This window comes from Styela clava, chromosome 14, assembly GCF_964204865.1.
Source record: "Styela clava chromosome 14, kaStyClav1.hap1.2, whole genome shotgun sequence".
In the NCBI taxonomy this organism is placed as follows: Eukaryota; Metazoa; Chordata; class Ascidiacea; order Stolidobranchia; family Styelidae; genus Styela; species Styela clava.
In genome coordinates this window covers 9,554,552-9,560,876 of record NC_135263.1, presented here as the reverse complement: position 1 = coordinate 9,560,876, position 6,325 = coordinate 9,554,552, and positions in this window count along the sequence as shown.

Here is a 6,325-nt window from a genome sequence, read left to right as displayed (position 1 = left end):
CATATTCTAGAATAATTGATACCAATGTACTCTTAATCGTGACATTTATTTGGATGTATGTAATATAGCATAACAAAAATAACAACAAAGTGGAAATATACCGGTACCTCTCGCTTTTCTTCAAAAAAAAATTAACAAAAATAGATTTAAAAGCATACTTCAACTTTTTGTGTTATTAAAATTTACTATGATGATTACAACACTCACGGTAATCTCAAAACTTGAAATAATCCACAACAAGTAGAATTATATAATTCTGAATGACATAGTCGATATGATAAACTTAAAATCCTAAAAATAAACAGGAATCAGAACAGCAATTTTATATTCAATTCATTGATCTGCTCCAATTTGAAAACTGAGTGTTAAAATTTATCGTGAAGAGAAATTACTTTTTAAATGACAATTAAAACTATGCATGACCATCTATTATAGTCATCCATTTTGCCGACGACATATTATTATTAATCACTGTAGGCAATTTAGATCAATTATGGCTTCAGTCAATGACATCACAATGTAGAAATCATAAAAACATTAACATGTTATTACTGTTTCCAAAGCTAACTAGTTTAATATTGTATGACTAGTGATTTAATTATGCAAGGTAACATAGAATTTGGGGTATGAATTGGTTGAGTGCATTTACCCTATGAATTTAAAATATACATTGATTAGGCTGTTTTTTCCTTGTCCACAGAATGTGTGTGCTGGTTCATAATTAACCACAAACCCTTGTCATAAAATTTGAACTGTTAAAAATATTCTTATGTGAGTCAAGGTGAATAAATACTTCGAAGATAAACAGACACTACCAGTCTGTGGCACAGTAATAAAATCTTGATCAATATAGTAGATACACTTCTCATAAAAAAATGGTTTGCTAAAACCACAAACGATTGGTACTCATTTAGTCCAAGTCTGGCAGGTTATCACTAGAGAGATCAGAAACCAAGACAAACACTTTTTATTAAGAAAAAAACAAGGAATTGGTTAAATTTCACCACTAGAGTAAACACAACTGGCTTCTGAATTGAAGGTTAATTTCAAAACATTCATACTAATTCACCTTTCAGATAGACAAATGGATAGCAAAAAATAACATCACACCAACAAAATAAAGCCTTTACCAACAATACCTTTATTTGAGACTGAGTTGGGGTGTAGACAAATAGTACTTAAGTAGATGAGAAATCCTCATAAAAACTAAATACCAGATTGATTACTAGGCAGATGACATATATAACTTGTAAGATGTGGCTAAATATTTAGTATTAAATATATTTTGTATGGAACTGATTATTTGTTATTATGACTCAAAAACTTAGCATCAATCATTTATTCCGGTTGAATTAAAACAAAAGGAACATTTATGACCAGTGTTACCTAGTAAAACATTTTACTACAGGTGGCCATATAAGAGTTACCAGGTGATGACAAATTAAAAGCATTGTGAACAAATTACTTTATTATGCATACACTATCTCAAGACAATTACTGACATTATGCTAAATTGTAAGATTTATTACATTAATAAACTTCATTATAGTACTATTACACAATGATGTAACTTAGATATTGAAGTGGAAACTGAGTCATTCGTATTGCTAATAGGAAACAGGACGTGATACAAAAAACTCCAAAGTTTGCAGGGCAGTGTTAGAAGTCGATTACTTCATGATATTCGCACAGACTATAGTTCTGTATAATATAGAGTAATAAATGATATATAACCAGACATTTCGTTTTAAAATCCAAACTATCATGCTTTTAACAATGTTATAACGGCTCGATCTGATTTTTAAAAAGCCCTTTAGTAATATTTAATTGTCCATATTTTACCACACCCATTGATTAAATATGATGTCACCGCCGTCTGATTTTTATTGGTCAGATAAGTTCAACAGTAGTCATCAATACTTCAATTTTTCACGTTTCCATGATATATTATTAAGAAGAAATATCCCAGTTCTGAACCATCATAGATTGCAAACAGACAAGAACATTATTTTAACAAAATTCTAAATACATTAGTTTGACAATGTTGTCATTGTTGTAGGCTACATCTGACAATGACTTCAGCAAGGCCAAAAACTAAATATGAAACCATTTTTAATGAAAACAATAACTGAAATAATAGCTAAATCTAATACTGAATGGTGTAGGTGAAAATACTATAACCTATAAACTGTTTTAAATTTGTTCGCCAAAGTTCAAGACCACTGTGCACAAAAAATCATCTAATCATGATTACGAATGAGATGCATTTAGTCTTGAAAGAAACAAATTTAGACCCCAAACAAGATAGTAACAAAATGACTTGTTTCAACTGTCATAACAGAACCACCAAATGAGGTGCATAATTTTAATTTCGATGACTTCATCACACAAAAATTCTTAGTGAAAAACGAATCCCATAGAACCCAGAGAAATTTTTAAAAGTTAAATCTATATTGATAGTGAAACGAAACTTTTTTGGTCCGCCAGTCTGTCCATACGTGTGATGATAACAATTGAACAATGCATCTTCGTTTTTTTCAGAATTAAAATTTTCCGAATGCCCAATGGATTGCGATATCATCTAACATGGGGATTTCTATTTAGATTTGGACACCAACAATCCATACTAAAACATAAACATGAAAGCCTCGATGCAGCATTAATTTATACATTTAGTTTCACTATCAATATAAATTTAACTTTTGAAATGAAACTTTATTTCATACTTCTGATTTTGTTCTATGACAATTTATCTCATAGATTCACAAAATTTTCAAACAACTCATTTCGACTCCTCTGAATGGAATGGAAGTGCATATTTTTAGCATACAACTAGCCAAAACTCTCTAAATAACTTTCCTTTCGATTACACACACCGGTTGCATTTTCCCAGCGTAACGCATATTCTTGTAATCCTCTGATCTTTTTTAAAAGTAATTATTGTATTTACAGACTTTTGTATTTATGCAACATTATTTCAACTGGCATCGTCTGCATTTTTGACACTGAACTGATTAGGAATGGGTCAGAAATACATGCAGTTATAGTATACTCCTATTGAGCACTATAAAGTCGGTGAAAAACGTGAATCAAATCAACAAAATTCGAGAACTGCACGTGTGACGTATGTCCAGACAACTGACGTTCTCACGCATTGAGCTTTCCGTCCACCCGAAGCCCCTCGTTTCAAAGACGCACACACATTTTTTCAATTTCCAATATATACAGATATAGCGGCTAATCCGAAGAACTGTGCCGTACTGTACAATTTTGACCGATAAAAATTTCAAAGTACCGTAATTGGCAAGTGCAGTTTCAAGTATTCCATGGCGTCTGCAGCTGCCACAAAACCATGGCGGTATTTCCATACCATGGCCGCTACGGCCAAACCTATGGCGACTGACTTTTTAGCTGCCACAAACCAATGTCGAGCTGCCGTTACCGCGGCAGCAAATTGAAAACCAATGGCAGGTAAAATTTTGCTGCCGTAACGGCGGCAGGTGGGCCGTAAGGACAGGGCTGTCCCTTATGGTGACAAATATTGGGTAAGTTGGAACGTTTCCTTATGGATACAGTCTTGATGGATTTGGGGTTAGGGTTTAAGTAGATATAATTCCGCATGATCAATTAGAATTTGGTACATTAGTTTGTGAATATACCGTTAATACTGATTACTGAATAGCGCTATAAAACCATGGCAAGAGCTGCCGCGGTTCGTTCGTGGCGGGAGCTGCCATGAAGTGGTAAGAACTGCGCCTCGTAATTGGTCTAGTAGTTAAAAAAGCTATTTTTTCACAACAACAATAAGAAAAACAAGAACACCACCAACATAATACTGTAATACAGAAATAGCAAACGGATCCATAGGTCCACTTCATGCAGTCATGTCCGATAATTATTAAATGAATAAAGGTATTTTGAAAACTAGCATATTGCATAATGCCAGAAATATATTTATATAGACAGATCGTAGGAAGTGGAGGGCAGCTTTTGAAGGATTATTCAACGCACAATTCCTGACTTCTGCAATTGCTGAATTGGTAAGAATAATCTAATCATGAACGTGTGCCGTTTCTCAGTGTCTGCCGGGTAAGTCGGAAGGTTGATTGGCTGAATGGTACAATAACTGTACCGGTACCGATACACAGAGTCTGAAAGTTGCCTACGTGACATGACTATTTTTCCTGTCCATGCCAGGGGGAAAATAAATTATAAAAGTTAATACGTCGTTTCTAACAATATCTGATATAATAGACGAACTTATTATCATAAATCACGGTATATTTAGCACAACCATTCCAAATATAGCGAGGTACAAGAAGCCAATTGAAAGGTGCGGCGAGCCACAGCTATTTATTCAGGCAACACAACATAGTGAATGCGCAGTGCGGTTTTGCGCAGGGCGATGTTTCATGCATATTGCGATGCACTGGCACCATATAGCGGGACCAATATTTTTAATGAACTGAATTACAATTTATTGGACACTAAATAGAAAAATGGATCGCTTTGTTATTATGTTGTTGTTTTTCAATTTTGTTAGTATTTTTTTTCTTCTTGTTTTGAAAAAAAAAAATGGTTTCTCAATAACTACCGTACCAATCGCTTTGAAATTTTCAATGGTTAAACATTGTACTTTTCGCTAGTTCAGTTAGAACAAAGTTTTCACATTGCCTATGTAAGAAGAGAGACAGAGAGTTCAAACACAAAGCAGTCATCGCAACAAATAATGAGCATCTCACACACTGTTAGATAAATTCCACGAGGTCAGTGATTTACAGCTATCAGATCACTATGTAAAATACTAATTGTTGGACTAGTTATATTACGTTATGAAAAAATGAAAATAGGATAAAAAATTTCGACCAATTAGACAATTTATATTTATCATACTGGGAGATTCGGGAGTGTAAACAACAAATACCGTAGCGTAAACTGGGCTTTCGACCACAGGAAGCCAAGGGCAGGTCCACTTGGGCCGTGACCAAAGCCTTCATCATATACTATTTGTGAAGACTACATTTTTAATAATATTCGATGGCAAAATAACTGTAATTCATTCAGTTCTGTGACCGTAATGCTTTCATTCTTTTACTTTCGCTTGTTGGCTTTTATTAATGAATGTTTTAAATAACATTCTGTAATTTATGGAAATCCGTTAACAACAAACTATTTTATTACTGAAGAGCAGAATGCATGACACGGACAATCAAAATTTAAGAACCATCGTACTAGGACTTCAGCGGACAAATCGTCCACGTTACTGTATTAACCCACAAATAGCATCAGCATCAGCGTTCAGGTTTGGTGTCGACCAAAAAATATTTCAAGTTTGTCGAGCTTTTCATGTATAAGTCTTTACCGTATGTCCTAATTCTCCAGTGACACAGAAAAATGCCACTTTATGAAACCAGCAAAAATACCATTGAACTATACAAGCATTCATCGCTATCGAACTTGGCGAATAAATTCAGCAGTCATCTCAAGGATATCAGTAGGTTATTGGTGCGCTCCCGCTAATGTCTCAATATCACAAGAAATAAATGTGCTTGCAAATTTTTAGCTTATAAGTGTATTTTTTGAAAAATCCCGGAAATGTGGACACACACGTGAGTGGATCATGGATCGTTTTATTATTTTGTTGTTGTTCTTGTTAATTTTCGTCTTCATCATTATAAATCGCTTTTCTCTTCGAATAATGGACCAATTGCTTTGGAATTTTCAGTGGTTGAAGATTGATTTTTTTTGTCAAATAGATATTAACTTTATTTATTCCTAAATTTTCTATGAATCATATGAGATCTAATATTTCATCCAGAATTGCGCTGTATTAATTTTAAATTATGGGAACACGGTTTTTAATCCGTCAAGCGTGACGGCCGACTGTGAAAATTCACGCGACTGAAAAATCGAAGGTTTTTTTAGGGTACGGCACCGGTAACGTCAGAGAGAGAGAGAGAGAGAGAGAGATTTATTGCCACAAAAACAAAATCAACACTAATATAAACATAATACAATAACGAAAATATTCCACAGTAATTGATTATTGCTTTGTGCGGGTCGGTGTGCAAGACCGATTAAAGTCATCTAGGCTCCCGACCCTTGTGTATGTGCTATATATAAGTTCATCATAGGTGGATACAAATGAGATTAAATATAAATATGTAAAAAATAAATACGAGGAAAAAAGGAAACGAGTCGGCAATTTAATGGTAATATGAAAGTTACTAAGGACAATTTAGGATTTAGAGAGGTCATGTGTTGGTTGAAGCCGGACATGTCCAATGGAAAAATTTTCACGAAAAGCATATTTTTTGTTATTGGA